General features: G+C 37.6%; 1 protein-coding gene across 10 annotated transcripts in view; it reads right to left on the bottom strand.

Annotated features, from left to right (window-relative positions):
- Positions 1–20,487, bottom strand: part of LMO7 (LIM domain 7) — an 87,745-nt gene that overhangs the window by 49,696 nt on the left and 17,562 nt on the right. For 6 of the 10 annotated variants that reach the window (XM_024207011.3, XM_024207012.3, XM_024207010.3 and 3 more), the window contains exon 1: positions 862–941. The gene's annotated coding sequence lies outside the window, so the exon portion shown is untranslated. Of the gene's footprint in view, positions 1–861; positions 1,061–1,558; positions 1,673–2,101; positions 2,133–20,487 lie in introns of those variants that run through there. The other 4 variants (XM_024207013.3, XM_024207016.3, XM_024207017.3 and 1 more) reach the window with 1 other exon arrangement.

The following is a 20,487-nucleotide window of genomic DNA, read 5'->3' as shown; positions in this document are numbered from 1 at the left end:
ACCTTTAGTTGTTTGGGGGTTTTAAAATAAGTCATAGGCATTCCAGTTCTTCACAGAAAGCAATCTCACGTAGCATCTCCTTTGAAACTAGACATACCCATGGAGATTCTAAAATCTGAAAACCATCATTAGTGCTGGCTGAAACATACCTAACATTTATTAATTAAAATAAATAGAAGACACTTTATTTTTCAGTTTGGGTTATGATGTTGAAAGTTTTTGGAAAAAATGAAAATTTTCCACGAAGGTTTTTTATTGATCAAAAAGTTTCAAATCAAAATTTTTGGCAAGCACTATTAGTCATAGAAGTTTCTGGTGATCAGGGAATAACGTACAGATTATCATCTTAGCCAAAAGGCCTGTACGTTATTCCCTGATCACCAGAAACTTCTACGTCTAAACGCTGTACCGTACACTTTTTTTTTTTTTAAACATCACTATTAGTCATGCCGTTCAACAGAAAGATCAATCCCGCTTCCCAGCAAAGCAGTGTGGGATAGGAGAAAAACCTTGGGATAGGCAAGTGGTCAGCAGCCAAAACCCTACACTTTCCTCCCCACAATTTAAAAACGATCAAAAGGGAAGACAGTGGGGCAAAAGTCCCAAAGAGTCCAACTGGAGACACATTTGTGCGACTAGATTATTTGTTTTCAGCCAGCTGCTGGCCAATAACTCTTCATGCAAAAACATCCTGATATGGCACCCAATGCTATTGCAGGAGCCTTTGACTTGGAGCTGCCTTTGAAATCAGTGGGAATTTAACATGTTGAGCAACTGCAATATTAGGTCCATACACTTTCTTCCCCCAATCTGTTTCTAACAAGCCATAAATTAACAGAGAACCCTAATAAGCAAAAATACCTTCACTGCCACCCTTCAAGGTTATATCTGATGAAAAGCTTGTGGAGGATCTTGAACCAAAGGAGTCCAGGCTATCGAAAGAATCGTCTCTTTTATGGCTAGTGGAAGGTGAAAATGCTTCTCCACGGTCAATGTACCAAATATCACCGTACCCACTGTCCCTGCCACTGCTTTTCAGACTGCTAGATTCTTCGAGGGCCTAAAGGAATAAGTTATTTTTTGTTTTGAGAAGTTATTTTTTTCAGCAATTTAAGAAGCAGGTAGTATTTTACATAATGCAATACACAATTTTAACTGCACCCTGAAGCTCAGACAAACATATTTTAAGAATCTCAAATAAATATACAGAAGCTAGGACAGGGAAACCCAATTCAATGCTTTAAGTTTAATTTTACTCTGGTTCAAAAAGAAGAAAATTAGGTTATCTCAGATAAATGAGTGAAGATGGAGTCTACAAATCCACTATTAAACTGGTAGTGGAAGAACCCAAATATGCTTGAAGTATCTTAAGCACATTAGAAAAAAAAGTGAGGAGAAATATCTGCCATGTTTCTACAAGAAAAATATAATTAAACCCCAAAGAGATGTTTGGAGTTGACATCTCTAATGCATGGCATATGGCAAACTATGCAGCATACATTTAATACTCAGCCTTACAAAAGTACATAGCAACTACTATTCCATCTGGATTTCTTACCCTGGTCAGAGCTTGTCCTAGTAATTTCTCAAATGCTTTAAGGTTAAGGTGTGGACCATTGTAACCAGACTTGTTTTGTGCTTTCCTCCCCAGCCAGTATAATGTAATCAAAACCTAAAACCAAAAAGACAAATTGAGAAGTTCATTAGTTAACGATTAAACAGCATGCCAGTGCAAAAATGTTTGAACACAAACTGCTGTGGCTGTTTTCAGGTTTTCCATAAAGTGTAAAATCCTTTTTTTTTTTTTTTGCACATATTTGCCAGGCTGTCTCAATCAAAATCAGCTGAACAGTTACCACTGTGCTCCATTCAGATGTGTGTCAGTGAAAGCATATTTAATTATTACTGTTTCTAATTAATTTTTTTAGTAAAGTAAACCAGGAAGAGACACACGGTAAGGTAGTACTAATGTACACCAGACACATGAACAGCTGAAGACTAAGCTAAGAATGACAACAGCATGACTAGAGAAGTTTTTAAAATAGTCAACTGGAGTAAGTATGAAATAATTTCAGAAAGCATTAAGGTAAACATGTCTTACGTTTTTGAGTCTTCTATTGGTCTCCTCTTGCCTGCAAAGGAGAAAAAAAAAAAGAATTTCAGTATTTCTGACTAGAACACCCAATACCATTTTAATATAAAATAATGTAGTCATTAAAAGTCAGAGCTATGGTTTCTTAAGCCCAGTTAAAAGTTGCCATGAAATATGGATAGATTTGATTCTTAAAAAAAAAAAAAGAAATTACAATTATTTACTACTTCAGCCACTATGTATAAGAACAAAGCTGAAGGCAGAAACAGTGGTCTGAGGTTTTAAGACAATTCTCTCTGTAAAAGAGAACGTGTCCTTCATTATAAACAGTATTTCTGACTTTAGGGGAAAACCACACCAAAGCAAAAATCTGAATGGTTTTGTATTATAACTTTTGCTGGGAAACTGAAATCTTTAGCTAAAGTGGCAAACAGCCTAATGCTCCTGGGGATAAGCTCCCTGTTAATCTGGAAGATCTATAGGTCTCTCTGGTTCCATCTGCAGATTGTAACTTTGAGGTATTTTTGGTGTATATTTTCCAAAATATTTGCCTCTGAGCTGCAACCATGCGTAGCAAGTTTCTGCCAAGAAAGAATTTTTCAGAAACTTGAGCAACTGAAACTGGAAACATCTGGAGAAGGCCATACTTCAGAGAATGCACTTGAAGTGTACAAGCAGTAATACTAGTGAACCTGTTTTAAAACTGCTTGCTTGTAGTGCTTTGGTGTGTGAATCAAGGTGTACTTTCAGGGGTTCTGCTCCGCCAATAAATTTTTTAGGAGGAAAATTAGGAGAAACTCCTCTACCTCTGGGGATGCTCTCCGAGTCTCCATATAAGATTATATAGTTTCAGTAACAGATACTTCAGGTGAGGAAGAAATCCTATAGTGGACAAATATGAAGTAATCTGCTTATAGGGGAAATTTCTTCCAAAATCCCTTCAGTCAGGGACTACAAGGGCTTATATCCCTTATGAAAACATTTTATCCTATCTAATGTAATTGTTGGCCAGAGACTGGGATTTTTCCCCTTTCCTTCTTGGCTCCAGGGAGGCTTCTATCCTCATCAAGTTCAACTGTAATATCTCTCCTGTCCTTTACAGCATACATACATAACTTTGTATCACTGACAAATCACTTAACAGATATTTTGACCTAAGTGTTCCTTGCCATGTCTGCTTTTTGTCAGGACTTGTTTATAAGGTCTCCCAAAATCTTACTGATTTTGTACAAACCAGTTTGGTTCCACCTTGGTTCAGGTGGAACTTTTCCCTTCTGTACAAAAATGCTCCTTTCTCCAAAACATTCCACATGCCTAATAAATTTAAAACACCTACCCATTCACACATCCATTCCCCAAGGTTCCCTGTCTTGATGGCCCTACAAGCAGAACCAAGCCAATTCAAACCAAAAGCTACCCTGGGAACACCAATTTAAGCCTTTTGAGAGTAATCCAGGACCGCTCACACCTTCCTGTATTACTGGTACCAATATATACCTTGACAACAGAGGCTTTGTCTAAGATATCTCAATTTTGTTTTCAATTTCAGATGGAGATGCAGTATATTTTCAGTATGTTTTATACTCTTGGGGTCCCAGTGGATCCTTTGCTGCTTCACTCGAAGTGGGGCCTTACAATGCATGTTTTCCATTTATATTAGACAAGGGCTCTACAATCTTTTTGCCAAGATGTAGATTTCACTTCAGTATTTGTGCTCTGGAAACCATCAGGGTGGATGGCTAATGTGCTCCACTTGGAAACAGGAAGGTGTCCTGATAAGCCTTCAGAAACTTCTGATAAAGCAGAGAATATGAAAACCTACTTTCTGAGTAGTGAGCCACTATGAGCATATAATTCCTATGCTCTCCACTGCATCAGTTCTGAGTCCAACCCAAAAAGTGTTAACTTTATAAGATCTAAGAACTATTTATTAAGACGCCATTACCTCTATTTTCCATTGCAACCATTGAAGTCAATTCGGGTGTCCTGCCTGATAAAAACTAAAGTTTTGTTTTCTGGGATTGGCAGCCGGGTGTACAGTTGAAGGCCCTACCCCTTATGGTCTGCCACAGCGTATTTCTGGGGCTCAAGTCACAGATTTTTTTTTCAGTCAGGCTTTTCAAAGAATATTATAGTGTTTACTTCTGGTTTTCATTTGTTTTGGTGGATTGCTTCAGGCCAATTATTTTGAAATAGGAAAACATTCAACTACTTTGGGATGTTTTAATAATCATTATAGAACATCTGTGTAGGTTAACTAAATATTCTATAACACTTAAAGCAATACAAATTCTGGAGATCTACTTTTACACCTAAAAAGTCAATGAGTTTAGCTTAGCCCAGAACAAAATGCATGAAAATCCCAGGAAAACTTAGTTTAATGAGGTGAAATTGCCTTAGGTTTGCTGCTCGAATGAAATAGGAAAGTCAAGGAGTTGTTCAGACCTATCCAGTAGTTTTTCTATCACTCTGTGCTGGCACTTGCATTACTTCTCTGCTTCCTCTAATTTGAATTACTAGCAACTGGTACTTTTGAGCAGCCTGCTACAATGGATGCAGCAGGAAGGCAGGGAAAAATAACCTCTCAACCCCAGTATGATAGCCGCCTCCTCATTTAAATACCACCCAAAGACGCAAAGTCCAGAAATAAAACCTATGAGAAATTAAAGAATTTGTTAAATTATCTCCCTAGACTGTTTCTGGTTCTTCCAGGGTGTCTCACACTTCTATATTCTCTCTTCTGTATTGTAAATTCTCTGGTGCAGGTGGTACTTCATATTTGTATTTTGCACAGTGCAGCAACATTATGGGCAACTAGCAAAAACTACTTCTTTTTAAAATGGCTAGCAACCTAGCTTGCCACAACCTGTCAACATCCTAACATGACAAAGCAAGTATCAAAGTCCTCAAGGAATTCTCCAGCAATATGGTGTATATGTTTACAAAGAGACATTGTTCAAAGTGCCTGTATCAATGCTGGAGTAACAATAGTAATAGAAATAGGTATCCAAAACCTTGAATTTTAGTAAAATGTCAACTATTAAAGCAGCCTATGAAATCCTGGTAAAAGTGCCAATATCACCATGTTACTGAATGGAATTAGCAATGTAACAAGTCAATCATCACTTAAGAACTTCAGAGTTGCTGCTCAATGGTTATTCTACCTGATGGAATCAACAGGAATGTAACTCAGATTCACCCACTCCAAAAGGCACTTGTTATTATCATTTGAAGTATTAAAAAGCCTCCTACATGAATATAGTAGCCAAACTTGTTACTAAAGTATAAAATCCACAAACAATTTTATAATTAATACTTGATACATTTCATTTAAACATACTGATGGAAAAGATTATATCCATTTGGTATGGACTTATTGTGAATTGCGGAAAAACTATTCAGAGTGCTGGTGTTTTTTCCAGGTCTGTATCAAATTATACAAGTGTGAAATTTTAATTCAGTTGCTATTAATGAAAGTGTGGAATAAATAGCAGCACTCTTCAAGTTAACATTAAATTTAGTTTTCTTTAATAAAGCACTCCTATTGAAATGTTAGTGTAATACGGTGTTAATCATCATAGGCTGGATTTTGCCTTTAGTATAGACCTGAGTTAGGGTGGAGCATATGAAGTCTTAGGCACAATACCTCCTAGAATTCACTGTAACACTTGGGCCAGAAGAAGGACTTTGTGACATCTTTTTTGGGGTGTCACACTTCTCAGCCTCATTGCCCCACGTGGCTAGCCAGCTTTGTGGCCAGTGCATGGGACAGAATAGCTCTGCCTACTCTCCACCCACTTGTTCCTATCTGACATGCAGCCTCTGTTCTTCGAACTTAGCTCTCGGTAGTTCTAATGCAGCCAATTAAGGTTCACCTCTACTCTCCCATGCAGCCCCATAAGGGTTACCCACAATTTAGCTCTGAACGAGTTTTCCTTAACTTTCCATTCTCCTATACTGTGTTTGATGGAATTAGAAAAAGGACAGTACAATGATTTTGACACTGTAGCTTTTCAATCACTTAACATTCTTAGACAATTATAACCTCCTCTTGAATGTGAAGATAGAGTATCCAAGTACATATGCAGCCCTGATTTAACAAACACTTGTCTCCTGTAGGCAATCCAAGGAATTTAAGTGGTAAATTAATTGCTGCAGCAAACAGAATTCACAGTATCTTAATCAATGCAAACAAATTCTATTACATTTAAATTTGTAACTAGGCTGCTCCTTTGCTCACTAAGAACACAATGACACAGCCCAAGGCTGCAGCTATGAGATATTTGTAATAGTCATGCTGAAACAAATACATGTTACTATGACTTGCTATAAGCCAGCCAAATCACTAGTAATATCATTTTGCTAATGTAAATTATTGAAGTTTCAATTTATAGGACTGCCTAATGTCATTGTCAAACATTACTTCCTTCCTGTTCCCAAACATTTTAATAGCAAATAGCACTAACTGTTAAAGCTCTCGGAGCTAAGCAACAGTAGCTATTGATTAGAGTGGTTAAGATGTGTGAAGATTCTGTGAAAACAAAAATAGTTATTTAAAAAAAATTACTGTATCTTCAATATGTACACTATCTCATGAGGTTCTCCTTACAGTTACTCATATGAAGAAAGAATTGTATCAGCTATATTTAAAATTGATGTGTTTTGAACATTTAATCTGAGTACTTACTAAGGTTTTAAGAAAAACTCTGGTCTGTTTTGATGTCAACACTTACTTTCCTTCCCAGTCTCCCTGATAATACACACACTAAACTCCAGGTACCACCAATACATGAGTTTATGGCTAGTTTGACACTTTAAAAACAATGCCATGCACTCCCCAGCAACAAGTGACATGAAACTCAAAACAAAGAGCCCTCAGGTCAGGGAATTACTACCGCTGCTGATTTCATGGCACCCACTAAGGCAGGGGTCGGCAATCTTTCAGAAGTGGTGTGCCGAGTCTTCATTTATTCACTCTAATTTAAGGTTTCGCGTGCCAGTAATACATTTTAACGTTTTTAGAAGGTCTCTTTCTATAAGATATAACTATAGTTGTATGTAAAGTAAATAAGGTTTTTAAAATGTTTAAGAAGCTTCATTTACAATTAAATTAAAATGCAGAGCCCCCCGGACTGGTGGCCAGGACCTGGGCAGTGTGAGTGCCACTGAAAATCAGCTCGCGTGCCGCCTTCGGCACGCGTGCCATAGGTTGCCTACCCCTGCACTAAGGCATTAAAATGCTTTCTAATTTCCTCTATTTTTTAGTTACAAATGTAGAAACCTTATCCATAGTTCTTAAACTATATCTTATCTGTTATATCTGAAGCAGGGGGGAAAATCCATCTTTATTAAGGTTTTTTTTTAAAAATTCAGTTGTATCTCTCAGACTATAGATTGCTATTTTTCTTTTCCAGACCTGCTATGTAGATAAATTCATGCATGGATAGACTTCTGCTCTAGGCCAGTGCATTCTGCAGTCATCCAAGGCTGCTGAACTAGCCTCTGAACGTGTAATGTGTGCGGCCACATGTAAAATCTTTCCTTGTTCTGTCTGGCATTGAGAGCATCTTGCATTACCTGACACAGCGGGGAAAGCAATGACCTGTACTCTATTAGGGACACTGTACAGGAGTACAACCATCTGTCTTAATGAACCATGACAGTTCTAGGAAGGGCACTCTACTCATTCTCAGGCTGAGCAAGTTCCAATGCTAAACTAAGGTGCATGTCTTTGTCAGAAACAAGACTGGTAGAATGGTGCTACAAGATCCACATCAGATCTCCTATAAGGAAGATACTGTTGAGGGAGCCAAATGGACATGGCTTAGGAGAAAGAGACCAGTTTGAATCCCCCAACAGGAGAAGGTTTGGAAAACACCCATTAGTGAAAGAGAGACTATTACTCCTTTCACCACTGACAAATGCCGCAGGGCCATTGCTAAGCCCGGCCCCAGCGACAAATACCTTGAACCCCTCTTGACAGCTGCCAAACCTATCTCCCTCCTACTCAGTCCCCCATAGTCTAAAATATTGTCACTATGCAGCTTACCATAAAAACAGAAAACAGATTTATTTTAAAAAGGTATCATATTCTCCTTTTCACCTTGTATCATCAGGGGCTTTTCACTTCACGGATGCAGGCTGCAGACTAGAGGCCCGCTGTATTGCAGAATGCATTGGCCCCCTAACTGTGCTGGAAAGAACCAAACACTCATTAACTGACTTAAACAGAGGACAGACTCAACTTACACTTATGATGAGGATGTTAAAGCATCTGAAGGTTTCTCCACCCACTCAGGGGTATGCTGCACAAGTGAGTTGTTCAGTCTCTCTACCCAAATGGCAGTACGCTCATGCTAAATGTTAACCTCCTTGGACTCCTACTCAATTGCTAATAATATTCTAACTATCAGATTTCACTGAACTCCCACATGTTGCTAAGAATAGAAGAGCTTCAATGGAAGATGGCACAATTGCATGGTTACAGAAATATAAGGACATTTCTAGCAGCTGATTTTTTCATAATCTGGATATTCAACTCTAAGTAGCCTCATTTCAGAGCTCAGCCCAGCGTAAACAACATTATCCTGTGATTACAGCCAATACCCAACTTGAATTTGAGCTCAAATTCAACTTACAGATTTGGTCATTCTTTACATTTAAAAAAAACCCACAAATATGTTTCAACTTAGAGAGTAATGTGCCCACTGGTCTCCATGCTATGTATCATGTAACAGCATATCAGGCCATCTGTAAAGTAAAGTAATGTTTAAGGAGTCTCCTCTTCAAACACCCACTCCATTTATGACTACATTCCCCCCATCTCTGTGCCCTTACAACCTTCTCAGCCTGTGACAACCATCCCTCATCAACCTACTTGTAAAGCTCTATTGCTTCTGATGACTGAGCAGCCAGAGTGCTGGAAAAGCTAGATGATGGAGCAGAGAATTTCCAAAGTGAGGAGGGGCAGCAGGAGAATGCAAAGACTGATGCAGATTTAAAGTCTTTGCGTACTCTTCCTATTCCCCACCTCTCTGCTATGACCTTTCATGCTGCATTTTCTTACATCCCTTATCAAAGTGAACAGAGTTATTTCTAGATACATGCATTAAACCTGGCAAGGGACAGCACAGTCATTTTATCCACTTCCTCATGCTTCTCCTTTCCTACCCCTCCCTGTGTAGTCATCCCCTATAGTTTGTTCACATCTTAATTTAGATCATGAGCTCTATGGGGAAGGAAATCCACCTTTATCTATATCGCAAAGTGCCAAGCATATCTATGATACTATATAGTACAACAGTGCCAATAAAACAGGACTATGGCCAGAGACTAGACATTCTGGATGACAAATTGAGCAAGGTCAGGATCCCTGGTAAAACAAGGCCCTATAGGTCACAAACCTAAAGCCACAACTAGTAGGACAATTGATTGATAGGGTTTGTAATTTCATAAACATTTTAAGGTATTTTAAAGCATGCTAAAATGTAAGTTATATTGGTGGTTAATGCAATAGCACTGACTGGCTCTAAGCTATATATTTTTCTTAATTATCCAGACCTTGAGACCCCTACAGAAAAACACAGCTTCTCAGCTGAGTGAACTAAACAGATTTGCCTGCATAGTTAAGCTGTGCATTGCCTCTGCTCTGCCTGTTTACTTGGGTCCTGAAAATATGTGGAGACATCATGAGGCAGCATCTGCAGGTTTACATAGAACAGTCACCTCCACAAACCTAAAGCACCTAATTTTAGGCCTACCAAGTTTTGATGATGTCTTGGTGCCTGACAGCACTATGAAAAGTTTCGGGTCCCCTCCCTCCCCCCCAAAATTCAGTGACAAGGAAACCGCTGTTCATGAAAACCATATGAAACAAATGGGTAAATAATACCGAAAAAATGTTCACATATTTCACACAGCCCTAACTGGTGCCCATCTACATCTCTGCTTTGATTTTTGTCTAATTCTTTTCTGACACACTTAAAGATCTTTGTGACTGTAATAGTAATACCCCAAATCACATGCTCTTTTTCTCTCTGCGCTGTGAGCACAGTACCTATTAACATCAACTTCTGGAAACCCATGAGACCTAGTATTTATGTCAAATAGAAACAGAAGAAAGTTCAATAAAGTAACTACCAGGTTCTTTGTTGCAGTCAGCCACATGCCAGTCATTTTGCCCAGCAGCACCAGTACAGCACCCTACTTTCACAAGAAATGCCTCCTCCTAAAGATAGCAAGTTAAAAGATGGAAAGATGACTCAGGCTTGCATGGATGATGAAGAGCTCTCCAAATTTCAGATAAACGGTTTAACTTTATGGGACATATCTGAACTTCATGTTCGTGCATACTACTCACTAGTTGTCTACTCAGTGATAAAACAGAGTTGGTCAAAATTTCTATAAACAAGTAATTTTAATAACATTAAATGTTTTATTAACTAGCTCCAATAAAATTACATTTCATGCCATTATTGGTACATCCTATTATTTCATAGATCTTTAAAACATTGGTCCAAAGTATTTGTAGAATATTATTTGAGGACTTTTTTTCCCTTTTGGCCTTCCTCTGATTGTTGACATTTCTCTGTATTGAAATGTATAAACCCAGTCTTCCCAAGCATCTTAAATTACCCTAAATTTTATTTCCTTTATCTCTTTTTTTGACTGCCTTTTGCTTTGTCAGTGATTTTCAAATTATATAACCAGATTCCATATTCCTTCCTCAAAGTCAATACAAGATCCTTATGGTTTCCACTAATCTCCACCCATGCTAACTTTCCTTGTATTTATTTTCTCAGGTATGTTTTCTGGCTAGACCATATAATTCACTATTGACATAAAAAAAAAGTTGGTCATCTAAAGACTTTGTAGATATCCACACAAGGCACTGCAACTATCTAAATTACAGTGCTTTGTTGTCCTCCCAAACCAGACTGTAAACTTATTTATGGGGCCTCTTCGAAAACTATAAATATCAAATTAAGTGTTAAATCAGGTACTGCGATTATTGACTATAGTCATAACCCATAAAGGCATAGTTGTGGATTAGCACAGAAGTATGGCAGAAGTTCAACACAATATATCATAAAAATACCAATGTGAGTAAGAAAAAAACCCAGCATTTACTTTGTCTAAATTAGAGTAACCATGGCAACTTGCAGGTAGAATTTGTCAAAACAATCCCAATATTCAATTTCTCTGCCAGCTGGCATTGTTTTGCTGCCATTATATTAAGTTTAACATTTCTTCTGAATCATGAAAATACAAGTGCTGTGCTTTTACTTTAATTTCTGCTCTTAGATTTTGATTAAAATATTTGCAGTGTGAAAAAATTAGCTTGAATGGTGTGGATACTACAGTTAAAATTGCAAATTGGCTTTCCTTTCATCCACCTATATTCTTTCATTATATCCACTAAAAGTTGTTCAGATACCACTGTGACAAGCACAGTATCAGAATCTAGACAGATTAGACTAAATAAATAAATAAATAAAAAACTGTTGAGGCTCCCTGCTTGGTCTGTACCCAGATGTAGATTTGTTAATTGTTACTTTGGTAGTAGGAAAGCAGGTGAAGGAATATACACATTAAATTATTAATATTTTCGTACACAACTAAAATAGCTGATTAAAGTTTCAAACTTTCAATGTTAAGCCCTCACTGAAGAAAAGTCACTGCTTACAATTTGAAAAAACTATTCTAAAATAAGTTATAAGCATTTGGTTGCTTATTTGGATTGACAATTTCTGCTATATTTTATTTCTGTAGGTATCTGTGGGTAAAAGAGTGGCAGTTGATGGTAACTTGTATTAACTATTATTGCACACAGGACTATAGCAATACTGAATGTTGCTAAGTCTGAACTGTTCTTTGCTTCACTGCTGGGTAGTTACGGATTTATGTAGAGACAGCACAGTAGTTTAAACGCTCAAAGGAGATTGTTTTCTTGGCTAACTATGAACGTTTTTTTACTATTGGAAAACCAAGATTCCCAACTCTCCAGGAAAGATATATTTATTTACAGCACCTGATGGTTCATGAAATACTGAATTGAATAGGCATCATTGGTCAAAGACTCAATGTAAGAGTCCCAGAAATGGGACAAAGTAATTTTCATGTCCTGATCTTACTGAAATCTAGGCTGTTGCCATATAAAGAAATACATTTTTGTGATAGGTTCTTCCAAAATGATGACAGCTATGGGAAAATTCTTGACAGAACAAGAATCTTGGAAGTCGATCTGGCTTATTTAAAGAAAGGATAGAGTGCAGGTGACAAGTCAAGGATGGTAAGTAAATAATTTATTCCACAAGTGTCATGACAATAGGATACGGAAGCATCAAAAACAACTCCATAGTTAAGGTTGTGCTGAGCTTTATCTTTATGTCAGGGTTAAATCCTTCTGTTCTACACTTCAGTTGTTGAATTTAGTCTCCAATTTGACATGTAATATTTTGGCAAAATATTAACAATTTTATAGTTCCTTTTTCAAACTTTCCCCTATTTTCCTCATGTTTATTTGAGTTACTCTAGCAACCACTATATATTATCATATATGCAAAGAGAAGAGAGCAAGCGGGAAAGAGGTCAGAATAATCATAAAGTAAAGGCAAGCTCAAATTGAACCTTAGCTCCATAAGCTAAAAAAAAGAACCAAATAATTTGGTTTCAATCACATATGCACAGAGTGAGACAAAGTAACTGACCACAAGGAAAGTATTCAAGTTTCATATTGCCTTAGGTTTTCCTTGTTTGCCTCTTTATTTATGGGCAGAGACTTGAGTCAGAATCAGACATTCCAGAATTCAGATTTTCATTGACTTGCCTTCTGGGTTCAACTTCCTTTTTGGACAGAAGTTGTTTCTCTGAAGTGGTTCATGTAGAAATCATAATGTAAACAGTAAAACTATTGCACACACAAAAACTATGAATTATAATCCCCCTGCAAAAAGGCAGAGAACAATTATCGTGCCCCATTTTGCTTAGACAAGAACAAGCTAAAATAAGCAAATATTTTCCACATTTGCTGCAAATCTCACATGCTGATCTCAGCCCTTGTGTCATCTGTGTGTAATGGAGCAAGTTAAAGAAGTGAGCAACCTGAGCTGAATTTTCTGTAGTTTTCAGTCAGTTCTAACATTTGATCCATTACTAAATTTAATTGGTCATTGTCACTGAGAAAGTTGCTCTTTTTCTGCTGGAAATATAATAGCTCTCCAGTGAAACAGTCAATCTAAAGTGCTTTAGGGTACATGGAAGCACTTACCTTTGACTTAAACCAGCCAATCAGATAAAGGATATTTTTAAACATATGCTCCGAATGTTAAAATTTGAGGGGCAGGTTTTCTGGCCAAATTCTCAATGTTGGAAAAATGAATGCTCCTCTATTGAAAGAGTGAGAGAATGGGTAAAAGTCCAAGTATCTGCCTTGTCAGCTTGCCAGAAAGTGGTGGTGCGGGGGGAGGGGGGGGAACTACTCTGGCCATGTACCTTCAAAGTTAGAGTTATATGAAGCAAAACTATACGTATTCTCAGCACCCCAAACAACTGAAACCAAAATATGCTGTCAGTCACATGAGAGTATCTTTTGTAAAGTGAAAGCGTAACAAAAATTGTTAAAGCAAATTATTAGCATGGGCAAACAGACCCAGCCAAATAAATATGGATGATCTCACACCCTTACTTGCATTGGTACTTGTGAAACATGTAATTTGTACCAAAAAAAGTGCTGACTGAGAAAAAACCCTAACATCATAATTAAGACACCACTAAAAGGAGCTTTAACAGGCTATTTCTACTTGCCCTGCGAAAGAAGTGGAACACAAGGTCCTGCTCCTGTTTTAACAGAAGTCAAGAGCAAAACTCCCATTGACTTCAATGGGAGCACAAAATAGGCCCTAAGTTAGGAAGCTTTCGTCCTATGGAAAAAAGGTACTGTAGGCATTCACACTTTACACAGAAGCTACAATTAGTTATCTGCAAGCTTTTACCACAGTCTAGCCAAAATAAGCATAGGTCTTGCAAGCTCACTGAAGCAAAAACACATATGTGAGGAAAGTGTATGCTAACCTTCCCAAGAGCCAGCTTCCTTAGTGGCTTTATCCTTCGCAGCCAGAGGCTGGGTGAGACTTAAGGCTTGCCTACATTGGGAAAACGTGCTGGTGCACACTAACTACTCCACACTATGTACCTTTATGCACATTAACTTAATGCATTTTGGAAGTTTAAGCTAAACCCCATGAGGTCACTCAGTCTGCAAAAAGTGTCCACACAGGGAGTTAATGTGGAGTAGTAAGTAGCTTTAAAGTCACACCCTAGCTTGTCACGTACTAACTTTCCCATGTACACAAGCCCTTAGTCCATGGCAAGCAAAGCGGGAGAGGAGAGGAGGTACAAAGCCTTCTTCCAACAACAACATACAAATAACATTTCTACATGCAAGGTGGAGTTTCTTTTGACGCAGCTAAGAGCCAGAGGCAGCCCAAGGCTCTCATCTGGGGCTATGGGCCCAGAAAGATTCAGGGCTTCCTTAGAAAATTGTGAATTGTGTCATTATTTATGAGAAATTGCTAAATTAAATAAAATCAAAAGAAGAGCAAACAACAAAATCTGCCATTCACGAATTACAATAGGTGAGGGTGAACTCAGGATATTCAAGGATTAGTGTCACATGCAGTTAAATTCAGCCTTGTTTCCTATTTAAGTGTTTGCGGGACACAAGCTCTCTGGCATCCTATCATTTACCACTTTTAGCCCATCAGTAATTAATGGTTCGTCACCCATATGCTACTGGGCCAATACTCACTGACTCACTAACAGCCAAGTTCTTATCATCCAAAGTCATTTAAAACTTCTAATCCGAGATCGGATCATAAGCCTGAAAATACATCCAGTCTGATAAAACTAATCCACTGTTTTCCTCTTATTAGACTTACAACTGTGGTTCTAAGTATATCTAAAACAAAGTTACATTTCTGGAAATAACTCAGGGAGGCCAGCTCAGAGACTTACTTGCCCAGGGAGTACTCTGCATTGTGGTAGACCTGGGTTAAATTCTAGCCCTATTCTTTTACCCAGTGGGCTGGAAGTGCTACAGAGAGGAAATTCAACCAGCCCAATGGAAAATAAATTGTATGGTGTCACTCAATTTTAACCTCTAAAGCTGATTAAGGAATAAGGTTGTCTGGCTCCAGCTAGAACCCATATGCTCCTTGGCCCAAAGGATGAAGGGCATAAAGCGCATGAGGAAAGAATGGTATGGGAAGTTCTTGGTGCCATGACATGGATGCAAAGAACTTGGGAAGAAAAGCAAACATAGAAGAACTGTCATCTTGATAGATTAATCTTATTATACATATACAAGCATTAACCAGGTTCTCTCTACGTATTCATTAGGAACAAATGCTGTATTCTTCATACAGTTGATTTACAGTCACCACATACAATCACAGCAGTTAGAGAAGGAAAATAGTTACTAGAAGTTCTCAGACAGTGGTACATGGACCATGGTTGTTGTAAAAAGAATTGACTGGTCACAAATGTGTTGGACTTCCTTATTACAAGCCGCTAAATTGAATTCAATGCTAAAAATGTATTAAATACTTGCCTAATACATCCTCCTTTTCCTGTTTCATGACAATGAATGGGTGGAGAGCTGGTCCATGACACCCCCAACCTATTTGTTTATCTAGCCCATGCTCCTGCCAGGGCAGGTGTGCTCCTCACTTGTTAGTACATTGGCTAGTCAACTCTAAAATGTCACCACGCTGGGTCCGGTAGTGTATTTTAAAAATAATGTACTGAAATGCAGGCTTATGGGAAAAAGTTTTAAAGTTTAGAGGTTATTCAGCAATTGTTTTATATATCAAAGGAAAGATATAACCATTATCAACATAGATTATATTAATGAGAGAAATTAGCATGATTTACCAGTTTTATAGATTATGGTTATTTTCCATATTCTTAACCAAGGATTGCCCAGATTGCAGTATATATCATGCAAGCATCATCCTTTATGATTTGAATTTTTTCTCATAGCAGAACACCTCATGATATAACAAACCATCTGTTCAGTGTGATATTATTTGGAGTCTGCAAGGAATATATGGTGCCTTAGAGAACTGAGGGGATTAGTGTTAAATCCCTCATCACAGTTCAGGAGGAGTTATTCTTTGAGTAAGGTTTCAAAAATATTGGACCAATGGAATGATATATGCCTCAAAAAATATTTAGCATGCAAACTATTCCACAAGATGATATGATGAAAGTTGCTTATCTTATCACAGCCCCTTCAACATAAATTTGAACATGAAACTTCAAGATTGAAGTGCAAACTTAGGGAGTAACATAAAAGTGTTATATATAATTTGATGGTATGAATGCAAGACAAAACTTCCATATGTATCTGTATTTCTGAACACTCCACATAAAAGCCCTTTGCTTGGGAAAAATATAGTACAGCGTATATTTTAGAAAACATATAGTGCAGCTAACTACCTGACATATTACTAAGCTGTTTTGTATTTGCATGAAGCCTTTCACCCTAAAGAATCCCAAATTGTTTCACAAACTATGGACAATGAATTCAAGTATTTAGGCACTTGAATTCCTATTGACTTCAAAAGGCGGTGCAGGCACTGACCATCTCTGTAAATCAGACCATTTATTTAGGTGCCTTTCTTTAGGCACCCCATATTTTGAACATTTGTTCTGTATACATAGAGTACCACTGAAATCCAGGCAGGAAACTACCACCATCAAGAAAGCAGAGCCAATGGGGATGCAGTTGTTACCCTGGGTGAGGACAAAAGGAGAAAATGTGGCCAAGTACTTTGGACAAGAACTCCTACCCTTGTAAGTAGTGCCATACGATCTTCAGCATCCACACAGAGCTGACAGGACTGTGGATTTTAAAGCCTCATTCTGAATCTCAGGATTGTATGTGATTTAGAATATTTAATATATGCAAATTTGAATACATCAGAGATCTAACTTAACTCTGTGCTCATTTAAATCTACTTAGAATTCATACCATACTCAAAATGCTTAAATTTGAGATTAGACAAAATTAATTTTGAGATCCTCCTGGTAAAACTAATGAAAATGTATTATGTCTTTTTTGAAAAGCTCTTCATTTTGCTCTCGAATTAAGCTTCCTTCTCTTCAAACAGAAAATCTAAGCCCAAAGTTTCCTGATATACCTTTTTCATTGAATCAAAAGAATGTTTAGATAATATTACAGTGACAGCATAGGCTTTTAGTATGGCAGTTAGTAAAAGTCACACCAAAAAAGTTATTTTCCATGGACTACTAGAACTCATTTCTTTAGTAGACAGTGAACAGAATATACTACAGTATTTACACATTTATTTTTAGTACCTTTCAAATTCATTGCATTACAAAACTCTTTACATGGTTAAATAATGGCAAGAGAGATTAACAGACCAGAGGATCTGCAGCTCACATCAACAAAGGTGTTTCCTTTCCTGGCCCTGCATTCCCTGTGATCCAGCTGTAATGTGGATACCTCCTCCTTCCAAGCTGTCCCTCGCGCTTGGAACACACTCCCTCAAACTACTTCCAAAGTCACTACTCATAACTTTCAAATCCTACTTACAAGCTTACTCTTACCATCTCTTCTATAGTGAGTTTTGGGGAAGACAGGTAATTTTTTCTTTAAAAAGTGATTCTTAACAATTAACAATTCTTAAGTGATCTTTTGACACTCTCTCTCTTCTGTAATATCCTTCAAACACTCGTTGCGTGCATCCTTCACTTGTTGTCTCATGTTATACTTGGATTGTGTGCTCTTTGAAGCTGGGACCATGTTTTTACTTGTTTTGTGAGTTGGCTAGCATATGTCCAGACTCTTGAAAAATAACCAACAACAACAGAAGAGATGCATCTTCAGCAGAGATCTGAAAAGATATGGAGAGATACAGGAAGGCTATTTCAGACAGCAGGAAGAGCAGAGAAGGCTATTGGAACCTGTAGCTAGATTGCACATAAGGATTCAAGAGGCTGAGATGAACACAAGGAGGGGAATATAGGGTGGAACTGGAACAAGATTTTGAAATGATTTCACACAAACCTTTGCCCCTTGTAAAAACTAATAGAGTGATGCTAAGAGACTAGAGTATTTTAACAAATTAATTTAGGCACCCAAGGTACTCAAGAAGTCCCCATTGTCAAACACCTAGCATGTCAGAATTAACAATAAATCAGGTACCAGTCTTGAAGTAACCTGAAATAACTGGTACAAAAATTCCATGATGTATAAAGCCGGAAAATATTTATTTAACAAGTTTCCTTCTACCATTTTCATTACACCTCATTCTAGTTTGCAAGAAGCCCAGTCTCCTCTGAACAGAGCTGGGCAAATAGTAGGAAAATTAGTGAACGTGATCACTAAATGCTACATGCCAAACCTACATGCAATTAAATCTGATCAAAAAGTGGGGGCCTTAAACATATTTGCTTTTCTCTGAAAATTCTGGGAGGAGCTTTTATTCACATGAATACAGATATTTTGCAAGAATTATCATATTCCCACCAGCAGTGCTGGCATGCCCCTACACCCAGTGACCAATAAGTCTAGCTCCTCTCTCCCTTGTTCGGTCAGGAAGAAACAGCCATTTTAAATAATGGAGTTCAAATATATAGCAAATATAATCCTTTTCTTGGGGAATAGGGGACAAGAAACATTTCAAAATGCTCCAAATTTTCCAGGCCTCCTATCTCTTGGCCTCTCTCTTCCCACAATGAAGTGCTTTCTCCCAGGTACATACAAACACTCTCAAAGAGCCAAAGGCTCAATGACTTATTCAAGCTTTGCTCATATATGTGAAGCTTATATCATCCAAAAGGGAACAGAAGTCATCCTATATGACATAGGTGGTCAAGTCACACAGCCAGAGTATTGAATTCTGACTACGAATACTCCAAGATTTATTTGATGCAAGCAGTTCACGAACAACTCAGTTTTAGTACTCGTAGTTTTGCAAACTTATTTGAATCTATATGAACAATTGCAAAGAACTGTTTGAATCATGGAAAACATTTACCAATAAATTTGTGACTCAATTTGTGACAAATATTACTCTATTCTCTGTATGAGCTAAATTGAATAAATTATTCATGAACAGATTTGCTATGATTAACAGGAACAAAGTTGTTGAATATATTATTCATTCATCTTTGTGAGAATAAACGGAGGAAATCAGATTGGTTCATGGTCAGTTTGTATATAGACAAAAATGGGCCAAATAAGACAAACACATAAGAACAAGAACAATTAAACCAGTTATTTCTGTGAAAAAGTTGCAAGGCTTTTCACCCATGAAGGGGCAGAGAGAAGAGAATGAAATGGCAAATACTATTTGTAAATCCTTGGAGCTCAGTGACCTTTGTAAGATTTTCCATCAGCAATCGACACCCAACAGAAGCGCGCACAGTCTAGATTTCAAAGAGTAAAATACTTTGGATAGCAAAAGTGACTGTGGTTTGCAGAATGACAGCACTGAAGACATGTTTCATTAGCAATGCCTCTCATTCTGTATTTATTCAGTCTGGGTGGGTGTGCCTTCTGCTTAACCATCTGATGTGTGATCTGAAAATGTCTACCCAGTGCTTAAGTTGGTTTTAAAAAAAACTTTTGAAATCTCTGCCCTTTAGAAGAGCAAACTTTATTACAAGTTATGATGTTGGATGCAAAGTATGTGAAAATAGTGTTTTGCTTATTTGTAGACAGTAATCTCAGTCACTTCTGCTAATTTGTTATTGGTATTCTCTAGCTTTAATAAATAGAATGTTAAAATGGTTTTGTAAAAGAAAGTCTTTCTAAAAAATTACATTTCTATGAGTTTATGACAAACATTCACTTTCCTGTGAGTGACTCTGAGCCAGTCATACCTACTAAAAAAAAGTTTCACACTGGTCTAGATTGAGAGATTTATATTCCTTCCCCTACACTGATTTTACTGAGATCGTCAAAGAAAACTATCCCATTATTCTTAGTACTGTAGAACATTTAACAATTGCAGGTAGACATACACATGGCTAGCTCTGCTAGTGCACTAAAAATGGCAGTGCAGCCATGGTGGCACAGGTAATGGCTTGGGCTAGCTGCCACAATATGTACCTGGGGGTTGGATCATGCTTCTATTTTTAGCACACTAGCTTGAGGAAAGAGCTGGAGCGTGTCTACCTGAGCAGGGAATCACACCTCCCCACTGCTGTGTAGACATACCCACAGAAGTTAGAGCTGAAAAACATCTTGGATGAGAGTTTCAAAATCTTGTAAGTGACTTTAAAGCTTATGGCTTGTGCTTTCAAAGGGACTCATGCTCCTAAATCAGTTAAGTGCTTTTGAAAATCCCACCCCTCACCTAGTC

This window comes from Terrapene carolina, unplaced genomic scaffold (genome assembly GCF_002925995.2).
Source record: "Terrapene carolina triunguis isolate 2854851 unplaced genomic scaffold, T_m_triunguis-2.0 Scaffold21, whole genome shotgun sequence".
Taxonomy (NCBI): domain Eukaryota; kingdom Metazoa; phylum Chordata; order Testudines; family Emydidae; genus Terrapene; species Terrapene triunguis.
This window is presented reverse-complemented; position numbering and strand designations above follow the sequence as displayed.